This window comes from Mobula hypostoma, chromosome 3 (genome assembly GCF_963921235.1).
Source record: "Mobula hypostoma chromosome 3, sMobHyp1.1, whole genome shotgun sequence".
NCBI lineage: Eukaryota > Metazoa > Chordata > Chondrichthyes > Myliobatiformes > Myliobatidae > Mobula > Mobula hypostoma.
The window spans coordinates 75,584,132-75,609,780 of record NC_086099.1 but is presented as its reverse complement, the minus strand read 5'-3'; positions in this window follow the sequence as shown (position 1 = coordinate 75,609,780).

Genomic DNA, 25,649 nt, shown 5'->3' with positions numbered 1-25,649 from the left:
GATCCCAGCATCTGCAGATTATTTTGTGAGTAGATCATCATCTGTTGGGTTAGTCAGGAAGGAATTGTCCTTTGGAGGAATTACCTGAACTTAACTTTATTATGAAGAACAGCAAACTTATTCAAATTAATGTTTCCATGCTCCTTCTTCAGGTATATCAGTGCTCTGCAAGAGTGCTCATTGCTGAGTATAGTGTTGAAATGAAGGTCAGCTGTGCCAATATCAATGCCTAGCTCATTTCTGGGTTCCATGTTTCAATGCACAGATGCCATAATCTGATACAAGCTAACCAATAATATAAGCAGTTGCAGTAACTTTCTACAGAACCTTCAGCGAGACCAACGAGACAAGTATTATCTCGGCAAAATTGCACATTGACTAATGCATTTTATGCATCCCTTTCATTCTCTTAGCTTCATAGTCAATTATAATCTATGCAACTGTCCAGATACTGAAAGGAATGTGCTCTTTCAAGAAGTAGGATAAAACTTAAATCATATTGACAACAACATGCACACTAACCGACATGATTTCTGTCACGTTCAACTACGGATGTCCACAACAATCATCATCTGCAGAGGAATGACCCATGACCCACCAGCAGATTCTGACTAGAAGTAAAACCTATGTATTTGCAATTACACGCACAGCTAACCTAAATGTCAATGGTAATGTCAAAAGCTGTAGAGTTGTTCAGCATGGGAACTATTTTACTTATTGCAAGATACTTAAGATTTCTTTAACATCTGATAATTTAAAGCAGAATTATGTTTAATTACAACATAAAATAACCTGGAATAAATTTGATTAAGAAGTGAAGAATTAGATTTTTCATGAGTTATTTTCATGAGGAGGAGGAGAAGATGGTGGCGCGACGCAGCACGCGTGGCCTCTCCGGTGAATGATATCTGTAATCTGTCAAGTAGGGGACCGTGCACAATTCTGATTTGATGGAGACAGACATGAGAGGACGGAGGAACATCTGGAGAAACTTCTGAAATGCCCCCTTCGCTGCTGCTGCTTCTGTGTGGTAACCGGAATCTCTGGAGCAGAAGGCCCTGAATCCTCGCTTTGCTAGTTTCGGTGGCCAGGGCTAGGTCGAAGGCACTCGGCAGAGGATGGCACTCGGGAAGCTGTATCGGAGGGGCTGGTCGGAGGCTCGAAGTTTTCAGATGGACGGACTCGGTGTCGGCTGTGGTCGGCTGCTTCCAAGGCATTGGCATTTGTTGGTGCCTTGGAGGTTTATGGCAGGGAGTTTCTCCCTTTTGCTGCCTGCTATCAGGGACTCAGGAGTTGTTCGGGACTTGAGACTTCTTTTTACCGTGCCCATGGTCTGTTCTTTATCAAATTATGATATTGTTTTGCACTGTTGTAACTATATGTTATAATTATGTGGTTCTGTCAGTGTTAGTCTTTGGTTTGTCCTGTTTTCTGTGATGTCACGCTGGAGGAACATTGTATCATTTCTTAATGCATGTATGCATTTCTGAATGACAATAAAAGAGAACTGAGTGCTCTCATAATCTAATAATCTAATTATTTTCTTTTGAACAGGGCATGTAAAAATGAAATTTGGCTTAGATTTCAAGGAATCTTTGCTGTTCAGTTGTGCATTATTTATCACCAATGTCAATTGTGTAAACTGAGCAAAAAAAGGCAAATAAAATATTTAGGATTAAAACCTTAGGCTTGTATAGCACAATTCACCTTGTTGATTTGGTGTGAAAATCATTGGAAAGATAAGTTCAGAAAGAATGATGGGCAGATGTGAATATTGGTTCATAGAGATTTTGGCTTTCATAAAGATGTTTGTAATTATCAATATAATGGTTGCAGCAGAATATAAAAGTAAGCTTTCTGGTGATTGAAAAGATAGGTGATACACAAATCACACAAATCATAAAACAGTGTTAGGAGATAATTTAATCATAAACAAGAGAAAACCTGCAGACGCTGGAAATCCAAGCAACACACACACAAAATTCTGGAGGAAGTCAACAGGCTAGGCAACATCTATGGAAAAGACTACGGTCAACATTTCGGGCCAAGAACCTTCAGCAGGGTAGTCCTGCTGAAGAATCTGAGTCTGAAATGTCGACTGTACTCTTTTGCCTAGATGCTGCCTGGCCTACTGAGTTCCTTCAGCATTTTGTGTGTGTTGTTAGGAAATAATTTACATAGTTGCCATATGTATTCAAGACCTTAGAATGTTTATAAGTGTTTCACAGCCACTGACATGTAGTCATATTTGCACTGTAGGATAGACAACAGCCAAATACTTACACAAGATCCCACCAACACCAACATTATAAGGTGAAATATTCTAATAACTAAAGATAAAGATTGTGAGTTAATTATCGGACAGTGCTCTAGTGAAACTGAAACTGGCAGCATGGCCAGGCATGGCCGTGATTACGTTTCTTATCCCTGTCCACCTACCAACACCCCAAACCAACAAAAGAGCTATTCAAATAGCTCATTCAAATATCATTCTCAGTACTAGCCAGAATTGCGCTCAGATGAATCGAATGGAATTTGAAGCACCAGGCTTCGGGTTCTGAAGCAAGAGAGTTAACTCTGGGACATGAATAATTCAAACATGGGTTTGGAAGTAAATTGAATGGGAGTTCTGATCACCTAAATCTAATTCTTGTTGGATTTTTATGAGGGGATTAAGGTCTCAAAAATCTAGAATGGGGAAGTCAAATTTAGTTATTATCATAATGTCACAAAGGAATTTTGTAAGCTTCATACAATTTAGCATTTCTTTTACCATGTACAAAAAAGACTCAACCCAGATAGATGTAGGGATGTTGACATTTGCACAGAAAGTAGTAAAGGAATAGAAGCTGACATGCACACAATGCACCTATATGATGTTATTTCCGCTGCTCTTTTTATGGAGATGTTGGCCCTTCACGCTAATGCACCTAATTTACTGTAAGTATCACAAAGCGACATTTTGAACTTATTTGATAAGTGTTAATCTGCTTAACAGCACAGTATTGATTTATATAATAAACTAGAAATCTTGATTTTTCTTGTAATTTGTCGATCTTTCTATAGTATTGGGAGAATCTATTACAGCTTGTAGTGTGTTCGAATGAGTGCCACTGGAAATTTGGTGAGAATGAAAAAAGAACATGCAGAAAGGAAAGGAGTTGCTGTGTACATACATCTACTGGTGCCTCTGGACACATCTTCAGTGATGTTTCTGGAGTGTTTCGGGTCTTTCAACATCATACACCCTCCTCCAGGTGACCCAGCCAGAGCTGATCAGACCCCAGCTTGTGTCCAGATGGCTAGCTACTTATGACGCCATGGCTCCCCTCCTTTGAGCCACAGCCATCTTGAGGCCCTCTCTGCCGCATCGGTGGTACTGCGGATCATTCTCCTCTTCCTCTCTCCCTCGATGCACAAAATGCTGAAGGCTCTAACTAAGGAAGGGGCTACGAATCCCCTACAACCAGCCTCCACTAGGAAACACCTTGCTCTCCATCCAGCCTACCGACATTGGCTGACCAGTCCTGCGTACTTGGAGAGCTTCCTTTCAAAGGCTTCTTCCAAGTAATCTTCCCATGGGACTGTCAACTCCAGCAGCACCACTTGCTTAGTAGACTCAGACACTAGGACAATGTCTGGTCACAGGGTGGTGGCTGTGATATGGTTGGGGAACTTCAGCTGCCCTTCGAGGTCCACCAACAGCTGCCAGTCCCTTGCAGAGGTCAGAATGCCTGCAGATGTTCTTTTGGCAGGTATTGGCTGCTCCCCAGCTCTGACAAAGGCAATGGTCAGCTTGGAGGGTCGGGACCGCTTCGCCCACTCAACTCCTGCACTGACGGCTTCAGCGATGGTCTTCAGGACCTGATCATGCCTCCACCTGTACCGTCCCTCATCAAGTGCCCTTGGACAACCGCTGAGGATGTGTTCCAGGGTTCCTCGCTTGGAGGACAGTGGGTACGCAGATGACTCTGCCTTGCCCAAGTGTGCAGGTTTGATGGGCTTGGAAGCACATCGTACACTGCCTAGATGAGAAATTGGATGCGGTGTGGTTCGGCTTTCCAAAGCTCAGCCCAGGTCACTTTCCTCTCAACCGCATTCTCCCATCTTGTCCAAGCTCCCTGTTGCTTCATTCCCACCGCCTTGCAGGTTCTCGTCTCCTCCACTACCGCTCTCACCTCCTCCTGAACTAGACGATGCCTTTCCTTCCCTCTGATGTCCATTTTGGGAGTTGGAAAGGATCCTAGCCCAGCTCCGCCTCGTGTGACCACTCCCACCAGCCTCCTGTGACGCAGCCTCGCCTCTGCCTCCTGAACAGCTTCCTCCGCCCTCCACTTCCTACCAGTCCTCACTTGGATCCCCGCTCTAGCCACCTTTGGGTCACTTGAGTCCCTATACTGTACCACTTCTCTGGCTCTTGTTACCCTGAATTCTTCCTCCAAGGATTTGAAGGGCAGTTTAAGTTTGTTGTGGTGTCCATAGAGTGCGATGCTGCTCAGGCTCTTTGGCAGCCCCAGCCATCTCCTGAGGTGGTTGCTAACCCTCCTCTCTAAGGTTTCGACTGTCGAGATCGGAACTGCATAGACGAGGAGGGGCCAGAGGATTCTGGGAAGAATGCCATGCTGATACACCCAGGCTTTAAACTTCCCAGGTAGGCCAGACTTGTCCACAGATTTCAGCCAGCCATCCAACTCGGTGCAGGTTGCCTGAATGGATGTTGTGTCCCTTAAAGAGCTGTCAAAAACTTTGCCTAAGCTCTTGACTGGCTTTTCTGTGATGGTTGGGATGGCTGTGCCTGCGATGCTGAATCGGAACTTGTTCTCCATTTTCCCCTTCCTCAGCATCATCAATCTTGATTTGGCTGGTTTGAAACGTATCCGGGTCCACTCCACCAACTTTTCGAGCCCCTGCAGCATCCACCAGCAGCCTGGGGCTGGTTCTGTGGTGACTGTGAGGTCATCCATGAATGCCCTGATAGGTGGTTGCCATTGAGTGGAATTCATTCTGGGTCCTCTGCACTCTGGTTCAGCAGACTTAGTGAGCATGTTCATGGCTAGGGAGAACAGTGTCACTGAGATAGTGCACCCTGTGATGATGCCGATCTCCACCTTGTGCCAAGTTGATGTAATTGTTCCTGAAGAGATGCTCATCCTGAAGTTGCTGTAATAATCAGCGATAAGGTCTCTGATTCTGCTGGGGTCGTGATATTTGGTCAGTGTGAGCTGCACCAGCTTGTGCGGAATGGAGCCATATGCATTTGCCAGGTCGAGCCACAACACTGACGGGTTGCCCTTGTTCTCTCTGATGAGCTGTGTCACCACAATGGTATGCTCCAGGCAGCCCAGCATCCCTGAAATGCCACCCTTCTGGACTAATGTATCAATATAGGTGTTCTTTGCTAAGTAAGCGCACAACCAATTTCTCTCGGGATCAAGAAAGTATGACTATTACTGTCACTAGCCGGTTAGAAACGGCACTGAAGAAGATCTTCGCCTCGACACGCAGCAGGGAGAGATGCGAAACTGATCTATCTGGGTGGCATTTTCCTCCTTCGGGATCCACACCCCTTCAGCCACTCTCCACTGTTCTGGGATCTTCCCCCTTCTCCAGAAGATTCTCAGGATCTTCCACAGACGCAGCAGGAGTTTGGGGCAGTTCTTGTACACTTTGTACAAGGTGCTGCTTGGTCCTGGAGCCGAGCTTGCCTTTGCTTTGTGGACGACCTCCCTGACTTCCTTTATCTGCAGCTTTGACATGTCGAACTGCACATCTGGTTCAGGTGGGTCTATTAGGATGTTGCGCTCTCCCAACTCCTGCTCTCTTTCAGGATCATTGTAAATCCTTTTCAGATGTTGGTCTATGTCCTCCTGCGAACAGGCCAGTTTCCCACTGCACTTCTTCCCCAACAATTCTTTGGTGAACTTGAACGTGGCGGCAATAAAAGCAGCATGATTTCGGGCCCTTTCATGACTTTCACGATTTAAAATCAAGGGGCAATGGCAATAAATAAGGACATACATGAACAATCAGAATAATTAGATATTGGGATGGAAATTAAAATGACTGAAATACTGGATGCCATGATTAAAGGAATTTAAAAGATTAAATTAAAATATACAATGCATGATTAATAAACAAAATGATTAATTTGGCAAAAATCAAATTTAATTCATGTTAAATATACATCTTATGTATGTGTTCATATTAATTTAAAATAAATGATACTAATGGGTTCATACTGATATTTATAAATCTGTGGTGAGTGAGGCATTGCTAAGTGTGCAGGAATTAGTTTCAGATTTAGATTTATTTATCAGGTGTACAGCAAAACCTACAGTGAAATGTATCATTTGCATTAATAATCACCATAACCCAAAGATGTGCTGGGGACAGTCCACCAGTGTCACCATATATCCTGGCACCAAACATAACATGCCCACCATGTTCACAAAGCACACAAGCAGCAACAACAGAAAAACAGCAATTAAGCAACAGCAGCAAAACAAGCTCCATTTATCCATCTCACCCACGTGCAGACCCAGGCTTCGGCCATTGGGTCTCAAGTTATGGACTTCAGTTCAATCTCCGAGTTTCTGTTTTCTCCAGATTCTAGCCATACTTCAGAGGAAGCATCAGTGCCAGATGAGAAAGATTTTGACAGACAATGTTTGAGTCACTATCAACCCCAGTGCTCACTAATGACAATGAATGAGGAGACAAAACTCCAGGCCTCAAAGGCCAGACTGGAATCCTGAGAACTGGGCCTTGAACTCTGGATTGCTGATTCATGTACCTTGGGGGTCACCAGACCCTGTGTCTCCTGCTCACTCGAGGGGGGCAGGTAGCACCAGCCATTATGTCTGCTAACATCTGACTGTAGATGTCCCTCATCACACGTCCACATCACTGGCCTTTGAATGCGGAGCATGGAGCGGTGGCCTAGACTTCGGCCTGATCTCTAATTCCCCCACATCCTGTACCTGAACCATAGGTTGAACACTAACTCCCCTCTCTGTCTCCCAACCATCCCTATGAACCTAAAAAAAATCTAAATCGGAGCCTCAATAGAGATCCCAGCTTGGAGCCATCTTGACTGGAATTGTCTTGAATTTGAATGTAGCTAAGGAAGACAGGGGGAGATAGTGCACCTTTCGAAGAATTTCTGTAGAGTTTTCTCCAGATTCTAGCCATACTTCAGAGGAAAACATTAGTGCCAGATGGGAGAGATTTTGACAAACAATGTTTCAGTCAAAAAGGGATAACATAGGAGACACCATGAAAGATAAGGAGAAAGAATGTAAGAAGGTTAACTCCAATGTGACCCAAGAAAGATCGACTAGGTGACCATCCAAAATGGGACTCAAGATGTAAAAATGTTATAAATGACTGCATAGAAAGGTGTGACTTCTGTGGCAGGGTTAGTGGGAACTAAATATGTTTGGAAAGGAATATGTAAAATAAGAAAAGATCTAATCATTGTGATTCATGTCAGGATAACCAGAGAAGAAAAGAAAGGAGATCCCGACAATGAATTTTAAAGAGCTGGGAGCTAAGAAGTAAAAAGCAGGTAACAAAGGTAATAATCTCTGGATAATTGCTTTAATTAATAGCTGTGAATAGATCAAGTAGGGAAATGGACAGTTAAAGTAATGGAATAAAAACAGAATGCTGGAAGAGGCCAGCGGGTCAAGCAGCATCAGTGGCGGCAAAAGGTTCAGGTTGACATTTTGAGCCAATATTCTGGTTAAAGTGGTGGGATGAGAAGGAGGCATTCCATTTCACAGGACATTGGCTCTAGTTCAAATATCTGAGTAAAGAATTACTCAATGGTGCTAAAATCAAATTTAATAAATGTGGGAGTAATAGTCAATTGTCACGATCATATTGTGAATGTTAGCAAGCCTGCAGCAGAACTGGGACCAAAGTCCTAATAAAATAAATCAGTAGTGAGATTAAAAGCTTTAAGCTAATAAATGTGGTGAGACTGTGATAGAAACAACAGTAAACATTATAGTTTAATTACTTCAAAAATAAGAGCAGTCTTCAGATCTTAAATACTAACATGGGTACTTCAGAAGAAGGGAATATTTAAACAAAATAGACCAGGAATAACAAATGAGAGTTAAGTGAGAGACTGAATTAAGCTGCAAATGCACTGTTTATAATACTGTATACAGCAACATTACATGAATGGAAGGTTCATACACAGAAAGAGGAAACAATACGATTGAGATATGGTTGTAACAGACATGATCTATTTAAAACAGAGGAAGAAAATTAAATTTATATCCCTGAGGTAAGCTTCTCCCAAACATTTCTTGTTGGTAACAACAAATTATCTCAAGATATAATCTCAAAATTTGGAGTAATTTAGAGATTATATCTCAAAATGCATTAGGGACGAGGACACTAATTTTAATATACTGTGCGAAGAACAAAGTAATTTGCATAAAAAGATAGTGAACTTTGTGAGAGTTTGCTGGAACAACATATACCAGAATTATCAAGATGAATGACTAGTTAATAATTGAATTGAAAATCCTCGTGGACTAAGATGTTAACTGTCCTGTGCTATCACCAGTGGGATCATCAGCTGATCTGCCACCTGTCTTCAGGAGTTTTGGCCTGCTTATGATCAAGACTCCCTCGAGGTGGTGGGCCAGCAGTGCTAAAGCACCACCTCCCACTGGTGAGCTTAAAAACTTAGCATCTGCCTCTATCAGAGTTGTTGGTCACTTCCATCCATCAGATAATCTACTCTTCAGGTGTCTATGTAACTGCTGAAGGGTTTGAAAAAGATGGATACACTGTCTGACTATCTGCCCCTCTGGACGTACTCGGTCCACACCCATGCTGATCCTGTCTCTGCTGCCTCAGCTACAGCCCTGCTGGTTGACTTGATCTCTTTTCCAGTGAAGCCAAGGTCACACAGCCACTTCTGGAAAGTGAACTCAATAAAGCCAAGGCAACCTACTTCGAATGGATAGCATGAGACCTTCCACCCTCTGTCTCTGTACTCTGATCTTAATTCTGTATACTTGGTTAACTTGCACTCATGGGCTTCATCGATGTTGTCTTCCCAGGGGATTGTGAGTTCACCAGTAACCACTTCTCTACTGGTGTCAGACCATACGATTATATCTGGATGCAATGTGGTGAAAGCTATTTGCTCCAGGAAACTGCCTTTCCCATCCAGGTCAGCCTTGACACACCAATCATTGGCTGAAGAAAGTGTGCTTGATCGTGAGCCTGCGCTGTACACCCTTGACTTGGAGCCTTCTTTCACAAATGATATGCGATGTTCTGTGCAGCATGGGGCATGAGATAAGTTGTGCTGCAGTACTGTCTGCTCGACCGATTCTGTTACAACTTTGAGAACGTTGTTAGGTCTCCAAGTGTACATGCTGCTGGAAAAATTGACTCTGCATGCACTCAAAATATGTTGAAGTGTTCCCTTCTTGCCACAAGCAGCACACCTGTCTGTCTTATCTTCATACCAGGTGCTGAGGTTGGCAGGTGTTGGGAACATGTTGTATGCTGCTCTGCATAGAAAAGAAATGCAGAGCGGTTCCATCTGCCACAGAACATTCCAAGATAAATGTTGTTGTTCAACACTTTCCCACCGGGTCCAAGCCCCTTGTTTGGCCAGGCCAGCTGTTTTAGTTAACCTCTTCTCCTCTTCTACCTCTCGTATTTCTTGTGTTACAAGCTCACGGAGCTCTTTACCTGTGGAAGAGGACCACCACTTGTGGGTTGTCCATCCAAGTCCCTGGCGGCCTAGCTGGATAGCCCCAACCATCTCCTTGTGTTTCAATCTAGACCCTGACTCATCAACTACTACACGGTCTGACTACTTCCTGCCTGATCTCACATTCGGCTGGGTGTTCTTGATGACAGGGTGTTTTGAGTCGCGAAGCATCAAGAATGATCTTACCTTGGCTACCTTGACCTCCTCAACAAGGGATTGCATTGGGATGGTAAGCTTTGCCTGGCTACTGTGGATTGCAACATTGGTGAGGCTGCTCGGTACTCCAAGCCACTTCTTCACATACTTGTTGATCTTCCGTTCCATTGCCTCAACATGGGGCGTTGCCACTTCATAGACAGTTAGTGGCCACATTATCCGTGGCATCAGTCCGTACTGCAAGCACCACAACTTCAACTTGCCAGGCAAGCCACACTTGTCAACAGACATCAGACCTCTGCTGATCTGTTCTCCTGTCTCTTGAACCCTCTTGGTGTCTCTCAGCTCCTCTGTGTACCATCGCCCGAAGCTCTGAACTGATTTGTCCTGAATGGGTGGAACCTCCTCTGCACAAAGGGTGAAATGAAAGTCAATCAGCTTTCCTCTCCTAGGATCAAGGCTCCTTAACTTCTTGGTCTTGAACTTCTTTCTTCCCCAATCCCTTAGCTCCTCGAGTCTAGGCATAGGTGCCTCCGTGCCAGGACCCAAAAGGATGAGATCATTCATGAATGCTGGTATGGGTGGTAACTCCCCTCTGCCAGCAAGTGCGACACCTGGTCCCACTGATTCTGCAGCCCTCACAATGACCTCCATGGCTAACGCAAAAAGAATGGGTGAAATCGCACATCCCATTGGGATTCCAACATCCAAGCTCTGCCACCTAGCTGTAAACTGTTGAGTGGAAAACCTCATCTGGAAATCATTGTAGTACTGCATACCGAAGTTCCTCACCTTAGTAGGAATCCACAGGAATTCCATCGCAAACTCAATCAGGGCATGGGGAACAGAACCATGCGCATTTGCAAGATCAAGCCAAACTACAGCCAGATTTCTTCTCAACCTTTTCGACTCCTGGATGGTATGCCATATCATACTAATATGTTCAAGGCATCCCGGGAAGCCTGGTATTACTGCCTTCTGCACAGATGTATTTACCATTCCATTGTCTGTCACAAATGAAGATATTCTTTCTGCTAGAATGTCAAACATAATCTTCCCCTCTACATTCAGGAGTGAAATTGGTTGGAACTGATTCAATGTAGTAGAATTCTCTTCCTTCGGAATGTATACTCCTTCAGCCTCACTCCATGACAAAGGAACAACACCTTGTGTCCACACCACCTTTAACAATCTCCACAAGTATTTTCTCAGCTCTTCACACTTCTTGAACACCTTATATGGCACTCCATTAGGTCCTGGCACTGAGCCTGACCTTGCCTTTCTGATGAACCATTTGACTTCTGCCAGTTTGGGTTCTGACAGATTGGACTTCACTCCTGGCTTGGTCGGCTTCACAAGCCCTGAAATGTCAAGCAAAGGAGCCTCCCGCTGTTCGTTAGAGTAAGTGCTTGCCAGATGATCCTCAAGTTCTTGATGAGAGACATTAAGTTGCCCACTCTTACTTTGTTCAAACAATTTCTTTGTGAACTGGTGAGGGTTCTCAAAGAACGACTTTCTTTCCTTCTCTCTCTTCTTTCTCGTTTTACGTTATGACTCTGCACGAAGGAGTGATGCTAACTTTATTTGAAAATGCTCTCGGAGATCAGCAAGCCCTGGCTTGTCACCCTCACTTGCTACCTTCCACCTCTGTCTCAACGATTGAAGCTCTCTCCTCAACCTACTAATCTCTTTTCTGGCACCTGTGTGGTGTCTGTGTAGGCTTTGCTTTCTTCAACTCCATCAAACCAAACTGGTACTTCCCAACATCGTAAATCGTATCGCCCATCACTTCCAACTTTCTCTTTGATGTTCCCATGAGAGTGTTCTCCAACATCATACTGATATCCTCATCAAACAGACGCCAAGCCTTCTCATCTGCCATTGCTGGCCACTTGACCTTACTCTTCTTCTCTATCTCCTCACCACTACCATCATGCAAATTTATAATAAATCTAGTAATGAGGTTTGACATTGTAATCTAAAAATATGTAAGCATTTATCTATCAGTGCTCATTTTTATAATTGGCATATTTGATGACAATACAAAATTTGAAAGAGTACAACTTGACAAAATTACCAAGAGTTTTAATTTAGAATAAGATCTAATACTGAAAGAAGCAGTGAAATAATACAGGTAAATGGACACTGATGCAAACAAATTAATTAAAATTGTTTTTTAGTGGAAGCAACACAAAATGCTGGAGGAACTCAAAGGATCAGGCAGCATCTATAGAGAGAAATGGACGGTCAATGTTTTGTCTCTTCATCAGGACAATGGGAGATGTTCAGAAATAAACTATCAACTTTCTATAGGAGATATTACACACTTAAAGGGGAAAATAAGAACTTTACTTACCAAATAAAACAGCCTTGGTCAACACAAGAGATGAGAGATAAAATAGCCAAATAAAAGCAGGGCATAAAGAATAGAATGTGAGCATGGTTTATAACCCAGTAGCCTTCTGACAGCTTGCCTTTTTACTGTTTCCAAATTGCTCCGACAATCAGAGACATTTGAAATCAAGTTGCAAAAAAGTATTTTTAAAAAGATGAAACAAACTGAATATATTGAAGAACACATTGAACTCCAATAATTAATTAAACATAAAACTACAAAGAGATGAAATAATTTTCCTGAAACACAAAGAATAATTAAATGAATGGGGTCATGCTAAATGCACCAGTGATGGTAAACTGTATCAGGCCTATTGATTCAGCGGCTTACTAAACACCATTAGAATGAATGGAAGATGTAGGACGAGACATGAACTACAACTAGATATACGAGGGGTGATTGATAAGTTCGTGGCCTAAGGTAGAATGAGTCAATTTTTAGAAAATCTAGCACATTTATTTTTCCTACATTTACACACTTAGTCCAGCGGTCATGCAGCATACGGATCCCTTCTTTGTAGAAGTCGGCATCTTGGACCTCCAGAGGTGGTCCACTGCAGGGGTAATTGATAAGTTCATGGCCTAAGGTAGAAGGAGATGCGTTATTAACTTTAACTTTCTGCATTTTCACTCAAAGAGTACAACTGCATGTGCATGTAACGAGAGCGGTATAACTCATCTCCTTCACCCTAGGCCACGAACTTATCAATCACCCCTGCTGTGGACCACCTGGAGGTCCAAGACGCTCTCGTTACATGCACATGCAGGTCAACTCTTTGAGTGATTATGCAGAAAGTTTGAAGTTAATAACTCATCTCCTTCTACCTTAGGCCACAAACTTATCAATCACCCCTGCTGTGGACCACTTCTACAAAGAAGGGATCTGTATGATCCAGGACCACTGAACTAAGTATGTACATGTAGGAGGGAACTATGTTGAAAAATAAATGTGCTAGGTCTTTTAAAATTGACTCCTTCTACCTTAGGCCACAAACTTATCAATCACCCTTCGCAAGTTATCTAAGTCATTGGCAACGAGCCAACAATATATTCTGGTACTATGGAATTAAAAATGGACAAGCTCTTATGATCCAACAGTACTCATCAGCGTTTGAAGGGATACTGGTAAGGAAACTGCAGATTACATGTCTATAAAAGATACAGATTTCTCTAGATCTGTGCATTTTCCCTTAGACTGAAAAAACAGCAATGCAACTTCAATACAGTATTTAAGGAGAATATAAAGGGGAAATAATGAAAGCACAGTGGAAGACCATATATCCAGGTTTGCTGATAGCAAAGGTTTATGTTATGGTAAATAATGTGAATAAGAACATAAAGTTACAAAGTGACATTGATAGTTTAAGTGGTTAAAACATTGAGGCCTCAGAGCAGAAAACAAACTGGTGTTCTTCTCTGAGCCAGATGACGTCCATCATCTGAGCAGGCTCTGTCTACCTGCATTTGTGCTGACTTCGCAGCCTGCAGACTCACTTTGAAAGACACTTCAGTTCATGATCTATGTTTTATTTATTTACTTTTCTGTTTGCATGATTCGTCCTTGTTTTTTGCACATTGGATGTTTGTAGGTCTTGTTGTGGGTGTTTATTTTTGTAGATTATATTGTGTATCTTTGTTCTGTGGGCACCTGTGAGAAGGTGAATCTCAGGGTTGTATATAGTAAGCACACTTTGTTCATGAACGTGCCTTGACCTTAGAACTTTGAAATAGTGAGAAATGGATTTCAGTGCGGGCCTGTATAGAATGGTATATTTTGGAACAATATAAAAAGAGATCTAAGAATTATTTAGATGGCGAAAACCTGGAGCTGCCAAGAGTTTTCAGGGATCCATGTACATAGTTCAATAAAATATGCTGTAGTTATAAAATAATCAAAAAGGAAAAATAATAATTAAAGAACTAGAATATAAAGTGAAAATTCTGGTGACAATTATATAAGGTAAGGATATTGGATTATTAAAAGTTCAAGACATTGCACTAGAAAAAGGAAAGACATTGAAAGGAAATATTTGCTGTGAAAGCAGTACAGATTCAGCAGAATATTATCAAATGGATCTTTTGCGAGAGAAGTGCAGAGAGCAAACCTCTACAAGTAAAAGAAGCCTGCATGTGAAAAGACGAAAGGAAACAGAGACCCAATCAGTGTAAACATATGTTTTGTTCAAATAAAGTATTATGCAATTAAGCCTGACTTCAGAACAAGTAAAATGTCAAGTAACTTATGAGCATTTAAAATATATTTTATAAGGCAGAAATTGAGTTTACATCATGAATAGTGGCATGGCAGGGAACCTCATATCTATGGGATGTAGCTATGTGGGAACGCCAGGTCACATCCTGTACCTTGATCATCCACAGCTGGAGGAAATCATACTCTAGGTGCTGGACTTCATACAACAGACAGTATGACTGCAATGTGTCAATTCGTGGATAGCATGCTCAGGAGATGGTCAAACTACAACTCCTGAATGTGCAGGCAAAATGAATGGGAGGGCTAGTCAGACAGACAAAAAGATGAATCTGTCTATTCACAGTTATGAAGCAATAAATATGCAATTACATTGCTTCCATTACAGATGGAGTGTTGAGTCTAGTTCTGGGTGGCAACTTTAGGAAATATTTAATGACTTTAGAAAGGATTGAGAAGGGTTTAATTAAAATATTCCAAGGATGAAGCTCTTTAGTTACGTAGATAGACTGGATTCAGAGGTTCCTAGATTTTTACAACATGGAAACAAATCCTTTAGCGGAACTTGACCATGACAACTAATATGTCTATCTATGCTAATCTTATTTGTCTGCATTTAGCCCAAAGCCCTCTAAGCTTTTCCTATCCACATACCTGTCCAGATACTTGTAGAAGTTGCAATCATACCTGCATCTCCCATATCCTCTGGCAGCTGGCTCCATATCACTGCCACCCTCTGTGTGAAAACTTTGCTATTCAGGTTCTCTTTAAATGTTTCAACTCTCATTTTAAACCTATGCCCTCTAGTTTTAGCATATCCTTCCAAGGGAAAAAGACTGTGACTATCTTCCCTATCCATGCTCTTCATAGTTTTATCAACTTCTGAAAGGTTACTCCTCAGCCTCCAGAGAAAACAGCACCAGCCTATCCAATCTCTCCTTAAAATCAAAGTCCTCCTGCCCAGACAAAATTCCTATGAATCACCTCCTCCTGAAGTTGTCCTTGATAGTGTGGAGGATTTTGCCCATGATGGAGTTGACTGAGTCTACAGTCCTATGCAGCCACTTTTGAACCTGCACTTTGGTGCCTCCATACTAAACTGATGCATCAGTCATAATGTCAGCTCTGCAGAACCAGTCAGCATCTACAAAAATCTGCAAGAGTCTCTGTTGACATACCAAGTCTCCTCAAACTCCTAATGAAGCAGAGCCACAATAGCAGGCCTTCTTCATGATTGCATTAATGAGATGGGTCCTCTAGAATGGTGATGCCCAGGAAGTTGAAGGTGCTCACCCTTTCTACACTGACTCTTCAATGAGGACTGATGTGTGTTTTCCTAATTTCTGAGTCTGAGACATGACCTAAGAGAAGTCCTTAAAATAATGAAGAGGAATTTTGAGGTGAAAAAAGTTGATGGGGAGTGAAGAACCAAGGACTACAAATTCATGTTAGTTACTAATTAGACAATAATAGAGGAATTCAGGAGAAATTATTTTCCTCAGAGTGGTGAGAAAAATAAATGTTGATACCACGCGGAATACTTGATCAGGACAGTAAGCGTGCATCAAAAAGGAGATTGGGAAAGAATTTTGAGAAAGAAAGTAAAATTGTTGAAAACTGAGATAGCCAAACATAGGAGGAAGCTCATGCAGAGCATGAACACCAGCAGGGAGCTGTTGTTTTGAGAGGCCCTTCTCTGCACTGAAACACTGTTCAATTCATTGTAATACCAGGTAATATTATCTTAACCAAACTAACTTCTTTGATCTCTGGTTATTAAGTATAATACTTCTCCTATTAGCTTGATATTTATTTAATATCATATCTGTGATAGATATTAGGATATTTTATTTAGCTACAGGAATATTGCAAATTGAAATTTTGATAAAAATGTGTAGTTTATGCACTTATGGTAAAAAGCTAGCTATTTTTATAAGTTTCCCAGAACAGATTTAATATCTGTTATGGAATATTTTTACATTGCAAAAAGAAAAACAGAAAAAAATGAAATAAAAGACATAAGTAATCTAAAACATATTTATGTTTTCAAAAAGAAAACAGATTCTAAATCAGTGCAGGTTAAAATTAGTTTCAGAAGGCCTTGTTAGCAAAGTCTCAAACCGTCACGTTGCTTTGACATTGAATATCTGTTTACAATGTCCATAAAGAACAGCAGAGTTTGCATATTTTATTTACACTTTTAGATTAGGAGTTTCTTCCCCTCCCCGCCTCTGATCTCTAGATGTCTGAATAAGTGCCCACTAGCTCTGTTATCTTTGTCCAGTTAATGCAGATGTAAATATTGTCAGGGGTGCCTTTGTCCTGAAGAGACCACCCTTTCCACCTCCCTTTATATTTCTTCCTTCCAATTTATTGGGACAGATAATGAGATCACAATCAGAAGCCAAGTTTACCAAACATGATGAACAAATGTTCTCTTGGTGTTCTGTTTCTTTAACTGTGCAATTATATTGATGTTCTATTTGCAAGTGCAGGGTATTAAGCATGTATTAACTAATTGAGAACTACAAACATGAACAATACCATGTCTTTGCAATGCCTTGTGAAATCCAAATGAATTGGCCTTTTTATGTGCCTTTTCTACCTCCTACTGCAATATTGTATCCCACATCCTGGCTGCTATTTGGAGGCACGTATGTTCTGTAACTTCCATCAGCATCATTTTATCATTGCAGGTTCTGAACTCTACCCACACAGATTCAAAAGTTCAAAGTTCAAAGTGCATTTATTGAAGTATATATACAATATATAAACTAGAGATTTGTCTCCTTACAGGCAGCAACAAAACAAAGAAACCCAAAAGACCCCATAAAAAAAGACCGCCAAACACCGATGTGCAGAGAGAAAAACAAATCATGCAAACAATAAAAGTAAGCAAATAAGATTCAGAAAAAAAAGTGAGTGCACAGACATGAAGACTGGAGTAGCTGGAGCAGGCCACAACCACATCCTGAACCTTAGTTCAGCACAGAACTGAGTAAACGTCGCGGAACAAAGAGGAGAACTGGCCTAACCCTCGCCTCTGGTCTTAACATCCTGCCTTTTCAATCTGGCCCAGCAGTGAAATCATCAAAACGTTGGCGTGTTCCTTGCTCTAGGGCCTAGGCCCTATCACTTTGATATTGTCTGGGCCTAGGCCACACGGCCACTTTTCAGTCCATACCCGACCTTTCCAAATCTTTCCTGGTGCTTCGATCGATCAAATCTTGCTCTCAGCTTTGGTGGATGGCCCTCAACTCTTCCTCACCTCCACTTGTCCCAACTTTGCCTCACCTCCACTCATCTCAAATCTGCTTCGAACTCACCTCGCACCCACTCGCTTCAACCCTTGACTCAGCCTTACCTTTCCATTGTTTTTGGTGATCGTTAACTATAAATTTTACCGGAAAAAGTGTTAGTAATAAAGTATTTAGTTGTACTCCTTGATCTGTTTGCTCCTGATAAATAGCCTTAAACTGGATTCCACATCTTCTGATCCTCTTTCTAAGAATTTGATTTGATTTTTTTAACCAACAAAACCATCACAGTCCCTCTGCCTAACTGCCTGTCCTTTCGATACAAGTTGTATCCTTAGATGGTAAGCTCCCAAACTTGATCTTCTTTCAGCCACAAATCAGTGATGCCCACAGCATCATACCTGCCAATCTCTAATTGTGCTACAAGATCATGTATTTTATTCGGTATATTGCGTACATTTAAATATAACACTTACAGTCATGTATTCATCATCCTTTTTGATTTTGCCCCATGTTACATTTCAATTCTCCCACTGACTGCAAGTATTCCCTATTATCTTCCTCACAGACCCTCACAGTCTCACTACACACTCCATCTACTTGTATACCAACTGTCCCATCCTCAGCCCTATCATTCTGGTTTCCCTCCCCCTGACAAATTAGTTTAAACTTTCCCCAACAGCTCTAGCACACTTTCCCACAAGGATATTGACTCCCTCTCGGGTTCAGATCCTTTTTGTACTTGTTATACTTTGCTAGAAGAGATCCCAATAATCCAGAGATCTGAAACGCTGCCCACCACACCAACTCATCAGCAACACATTAATCTGCCGAATCATCCTATTCTTACCTTCACTGGTGCATGTCACAAGCAGTAATCTAGAGATTATTACCTTAGTGGTCCTGCTTTTCAGCTTTAACTAGCTACCTAACTTCCTATATTCTCTCTTCAAGACCTCCTCCCTTTTCCTACCTATGTTGTTGGTACCAATATGTGCTTCTGGCTTCTCATCCTCCCCCTTTAGAATGCTGATCCAAGACATAATCCGAGACATCCCTGACCCTGCCACCTGGGAAGAAAAATACCATTCAGGTTCCTTTTTCACATCCTTAGGATCTCCTGTCTGGTCCTCTAACTATGAAATCATTTAACACTACTCTTCTCCCTCCTTTCATAGAGGGAGAACCATAGAGCCAGACTCAGTGTAAAAGACCTGCTCACGGCAGCTTCTCCCTGCTAGGTCACCCCAAACAATCTCCAAAGTGGTATACTTATTATTGAGGGGAAATTCACAGGGGTATTCTGCACTGGCTGCCTATTTTCTTTCGCTCTCCTAAATGTCACCTAGGTACCTCCCTCCTGCAAACTAGGGGGTGACTGCCTCTCTATAGCTCCTATCTATCACCTCCTCAATCTCCTGCATGAGCTGAAGGTCATTCAGCACCCTTTAGCCTAGCACAGAAGTGTAAAAGAACCTCGTAGCCTGATCTACTGCTCTACAGCTGGAGCCACAGGTGGAATATTAACATTGTAAACCTGAAGTTAATAGGCATAAAAGGAAGCATACTAGTGGTTGGGATTATATCTTGCACAGAGGAAGATGGCTTAGCCACTGATAATGGCTTGGTTCTAGAGATTAATGCCAAAGGTGTTTTTGACTGACCTCAAAAGAAAGTTGCCCACAAAGAATAAGAGATGTATTAATTGATTTTGATCATTAGGCCTTCAAACATCTTGCACAGTATCACTCCAAATGTGTAATGGTGCCTGTGGGGGTTCATTTTGAACTTTGCGGCAACCTGTACAGATTTGGTCAAGTCTTCAATCTGTCTGTCTATTCCCGATCACCACACGTAGCTCTGGGTGAGACTCTTCATCTCGACTGTACCCAGGCGTCCTTTATGCAGATTGTCTAACACTCTGGTGCACAGTTTAGAGCAAAGCACAACACGAGATTCACATATTGGTGCTGTTTGACATATTGACAGTTGATCTTATCTAACTGATAGCTCTGGAAACATAGGATTACCATGAGCTGGCCATCCTTGCATGACTTTTGACAATGTCGTGTCATTCCTTGTTTATCTTTGTATTTCGGGATTTGTTACCGGCAACCGGTCCACCAGTGCTGTGTGTAACATGTCTGCCGTGTCACTGAATGAAAACATTTCATCTTCAGTTGCCAACAGTGGAAGACATGACAAGCCATCAGCATTGCTGTGTTGTTCAGTACCCTTGGATACTAAAGTCATCAGTGGTCTCCTAGGAAAAGTGCCCAACTTTGCTACCAGGTGGCAGTCATCACCGTGATTTCATTCCTGGGATTGAAAATGGACACAAGAGGTTGGTTATCTGTTACCAGAGTATACTTTTGTCTCTAAAGGTAATGGTGGAACTTCTTTATTCCCCATTCTAGACCAAGGGCCTCATAGTCAATTTGTATGTAGATAAGTTTTGTGCTCATTAGTGATCTTAAAGAAAATAAAATTGGATATTCAGATGCATCTTTCATAGTGTGTAACAAAATGGCACCAATGTCATAAGGGGACACATTGTATGCCAGTCTGATGGGCAGGGATGGGTTAAAATGAGTGGGCAATTCACCTAATGATATTTGTCGCATTGTTTCTTTGAATGCCCTTTCACATCTTTCTCACCATTCCTACTTTGCTTCTGTCTGCAACAGTGCTTTCAATGGGTACACTACTGTAGCAATGTTTGGGAGAAACGAGTGGTAGAAGTGTACAAGGCCCAAGTATGATTTGAGTTGTTACACATTTCTGGTTTGGGTGCCTGTGGAACTGCCTCAATCTTCTCTCGTAACTTATGTAAGCCATGTTTTTCACTGACATGTCCACAATATGTTATTTCATTCTGAAAAAAATCTCACATATTCTCTCTTTGCACACATACCATACTCACTTAGCCTGATAAGCACATTACCAAGGTTCTAGAGGTGCTCTTCATTATCCTTGCTGGTCACAGTGACTTCATTGAGGTAACATTGTGTACCTGGGATGTCTTGGAGAACTTGGTCGATTGCTCTTTGTCAAATTGCTGGAGCTGAAGCAAAGTCAAAAATGAGATGATTATACTGGAACAGTCCCTTGTGGGTGTTGATTCTTTCCACTCGACTGTGGAGAGATCCTAGATACCTTCAATCTCGAAAGTTCAGCATCCACTTTAGGACGTAATGCATAAGGCACTGGATGTGCTTTATGGAATCTTGGTCTTGCTTTTTCATCCAGTTCAATTCTGGCCTTCATTCCTTTCAGTTTACCAATTCCCTTCTCAAACACATTCTCATTAGCATTAAGCAGTTGTGACAGTCTCGGCCTGTGCTGCCATTTGGGTTGCAGTTGTCAGTTGATGACACGCTGAGAGCTATGATTGAATGCCAGTCTAGTTGGATTTTTCTCAACCACTCACATCTGAAAATTGCTGTCCCTCCACTTTTCAACATATAAAGCACTAACTGCTGTGTTTTGTCTCCATACGTCACATTTACTTTCAGTTAGTCTTTGGGAGACCTGTTTCATCCGTGCCTGTCTTTAGCATCACTGAGGTCTTTTCTACTGGTAGCTGAGAAATCAGTCTGTTGTAGTCAGCCTCAGAAATTATAGACAAAGCTGACCCTGTATCGAACTCCATTTTCATTTTTAAACCAGAGGCATCTATTGTGATCCATATGATTTTACAACCTGCTTCAGGTAATGCTATGTAGTTCTAGGGATGACAGCTCACCCTTGTCAGACTCTGTGTTGGCTGATTTAGTTTCACATTCAACAGGAATTCTGCAGATGCTGGACATTCAAGCAACATACATCAAAGTTGCTGGTGAACGCAGCAGGCCAGGCAGCATCTCTAGGAAGAGGTACAGTCGACGTTTCAGGCCGAGACCCTTCGTCAGGACTAACTGAAGGAAGAGTTAGTAAGAGATTTGAAAGTTGGAGGGGGAGGGGGAGATCCAAAATGATAGGAGAAGACAGGAGGGGGAGGGATGGAGCCAAGAGCTGGACAGGTGATTGGCAAAAGGGATACGAGAGGATCATGGGACAGGAGGTCCGGGAAGAAAGACAAGGGGGTGGGTACCCAGAGGATGGGCAAGGGGTATATTCAGAGGGACAGAGGGAGAAAAAGGAGAGTGAGAGAAAGAATGTGTGTATAAAAATAAATAACAGGTGGGGCACGAGGGGGAGGTGGGGCATTAGCGGAAGTTAGAGAAGTCGATGTTCATGCCATCAGGTTGGAGGCTACCCAGACGGAATATAAGGTGTTGTTCCTCCAACCTGAGTGTGGCTTCATCTTTACAGCAGAGGAGGCCGTGGATAGACATGTCAGAATGGGAATAGGATGTGGAATTAAAATGTGTGGCCACTAGGAGATCCTGCTTTCTCTGGCAGACAGAGCGTAGGTGTTCAGCAAAGTGGTCTCCCAGTCTGCGTCGGGTCTCGCCAATATATAAGAGGCCACATCGGGAGCACCGGACGCAGTATATCACCCCAGCCGACTCACAGGTGAAGTGTCGCCTCACTTGGAAGGACTGTTTGGAGCCCTGAATGGTGGTAAGGGAGGAAGTGTAAGGGCATGTGTAGCACTTGTTCCGCTTACAAGGATAAGTGCCTGGAAGGAGATCAGTGGGGAGGGATGGGGGGGGGAACGAATGGACAAGGGAGTCGCGTAGGGAGTGATCCCTGCGGAAAGCAGAGAAGGGGGAAGAGAAAGATGTGCTTAGTGGTGGGATCCCGTTGGAGGTGGCGGAAGTTACGGAGAATAATATGTTGGACCCGGAGGCTGCTGGGGTGGTAGGTGAGGACCAGGGGAACCCTATTCCTAGTGGGGTGGCGGGAGGATGGAGTGAGAGCAGATGTACGTGAAATGGGGGAGATGCGTTTAAGAGCAGAGTTGATAGTGGAGGAAGTGAAGCCCCTTTCTTTAAAAAAGGAGGACACCTCCCTCGAACTAGAATGAAAAGTCTCATCCTGAGAGCAGATGCGGCGGAGACGGAGGAATTGCGAGAAGGGGATGGCGTTTTTGCAAGAGACAGGGTGAGAAGAGGAATAGTCCAGATAGCTGTGAGAGTCAGTAGGCTTATAGTAGACATCAGTGGATAAGCTGTCTCCAGAGACAGAGACAGAAAGATCTAGAAAGGGGAGGGAGGTGTTGGAAATGGACCAGGTAAACTTGAGGGCAGGGTGAAAGTTGGAGGCAAAGTTAATAAAGTCAATGAGCTTTGCATGCATGCAGGAAGCAGCGCCAATTCAGTCGTCGATGTAGTGAAGGAAAAGTGGGAGACAGATACCAGAATAGGCATGGAACATAGATTGCCCTTACACTTCCTCCCTTACCACCATTCAGGGCCCCAAACAGTCCTTCCAGGTGAGGCGACACTTCACCTGTGAGTCGGCTGGGGTGATATACTGCGTCCGGTGCTCCCGATGTGGCCTTTTATATATTGGCGAGACCCGACGCAGACTGGGAGATCATTTTGCTGAACACCTACGCTCTGTCCGCCAGAGAAAGCAGGATCTCCCAGTGGCCACACATTTTAATTCCACATCCCATTCCCATTCTGACATGTCTATCCACGGCCTCCTCTACTGTAAAGATGTAACCACACTCAGGTTGGAGGAACAACACCTTATATTCCATCTGGGTAGCCTCCAACCTGATGGCATGAACATTGACTTCTCTAACTTCCGCTAATGTCCCACCTCCCCCTTGTACCCCATCTGTTATTTATTTTTATACACACATTCTTTCTCTCACTCTCCTTTTTCTCCCTCTGTCCCTCTGAATATACCCCTTGCCCATCCTCTCGGTTCCCCCCCCTTGGCTTTCTTCCCGGACCTCCTGTCCCATGATCCTCTCGTATCCCTTTTGCCAATCACCTGTCCAGCTCTTGGCTCCATCCCTCTCCCTCCTGTCTTCTCCTATCATTTTGGATCTCCCCCTCCCCCTCCAACTTTCAAATCTCTTACTAACTCTTCCTTCAGTTAGTCCTGACGAAGGGTCTCGGCCTGAAACGTCGACTGTACCTCTTCCTAGAGATGCTGCCTGGCCTGCTGCGTTCACCAGCAACTTTGATGTGTGTAGTTTCACATTCAGTCACTTTGTGCATTTGTTTAGTTTTGTGCTTGAAACGTTTTACTCTGTTCTTTTAAAAATGCAAACACGAAAAAATCTGCAGGTGTTGGAAATTCAAGCAACACACACAAAATGCTGGTAGAACACAGCAGGCCAGGCAGCGTCTATAGGAAGAGGTACAGTCGACATTTCGGGCCGAGACCCTTCGTCAGGACAAAGCTGACCCTGTATCTGTTCTTTTCATCAGTTGTGCTTTTTGTCTGACTTGCCTGGTCTCTCTATGTGACCTAGTCCACAAATTTTTTCTTTGAACCAACTGTCATTTGTATCATGGGAGTATTTGCCACATTGGTAACACTTTTGCCTTCTTGCACCATTAAGGGATATTTTGTGCATTTCACATTCTGTACTCTTTTTCTGTAGTTCTTGCTTGTCCTTTTCTGCAGTGTCCACAATATTGTGAAGTCAGCATTCCGGTCCGTGGACTCAGGACTCCGGGTCTTCCAGCTGTCCCTTGTTTCGGTTGGGTTAATCATAGGCACCTGATTCCCATCTTGAGGCTTGGAATATAAGTAACCTTGGGGTTGAGTGTGGGCTGCTGGTTTGTCTTGTCAAGATTCCCTGGGATTAACCTGCCGGTGGAAGGCTAGAGTGGCCACTTGCCATCTTTAGGCCGCGTTGGAGAACCATGGCTTCATGGAGCCTTGAAGTCAGTAGTCAGAGCTGTCTTTGCATTATGGATTCAGCCGTTTTCTGGGCCAGCTGAGTAGCTGTCAGCCACTCTGAGCAAGGTAGGTATCCGTCTGTTTCTGTAGCCAGCCGAGGTTGCGGGCCGTAACTGTGGCTCGGAACAACCCCGATGCAGAGATGGAACTGTCATTCTTCAGTGTTTGTCTCTTCTTGTCCTTGCCTATGTGGGTAAGTTAGGCTGTTCTGCTGTTGCCTGTCAGGGGATCTGTCTTGTCTTGTCCATGATTCCGTGATGTAAGTTAGGCCGTTCTGCCATTGCCCTGTGGGGGGATCTGTCTTGTCTTGTCCTCGCCTCCGTGGGGTAAGTCAGGCTGTTCTGCCATTGCCCTGTGGGAGGATCTGTCTTCTCTTGTCCTCGCCCCCATGGGGTAAGTCAGGCCATTCTGCTGTTGCCCTACAGGGGGCCTGTCTTGTCTTTGCCTCTGTTGGGTAAGTCCGGCCGCTCGGCCGTTACCTGACGGATGGACCTGTCCCACCTTGGTGTGAAGATAAAGATGAGTCCTGGCTTTTCGAAGGATAAGTCCTGGCTCTATGTTGATGTTCAGTTCCCAGTCTGTATCCAAGCTCCAGCCTCCGAGTTATCAGCCTCAGCATTTCAAAACCCCAGCATCCAGCCTCAAGCCTCAAGAGCACAGCCTGAAGCCTCGAGCCCCAAGACCCAAGACCCCAGCCTCAGGCTCCTAGTTCATAGTCCCTTGTCCGGGTTCCCTGTCCAGTCCATGGCCTAGCCCAAGTCTGAATTCTTGTCCCTGTTCCTTGTCTGTATCCTGTCACGTCCCTACTCTAGTCAAGTCCTGTTCCTAGTACTTCAGTGTCTATGTCTTGCATTTGGGTCTATTACCAACACACCCCTTTGTGACAGAAGGTCGATGTTCGTTCTAAATTTAGGTCTCTTTCTGACAGTAGCCTCTTTTGAGTGCTTTGACTAGGCATGCCACATATAATCCTGTCCCTTAATACATCAGAAAGTCCATCTCCAAAGTCACAGTTCTGGGCAAGTTTACGATGTATTCAGAAATGCTTTCATTCTTTGACTGGTTCCTTTTG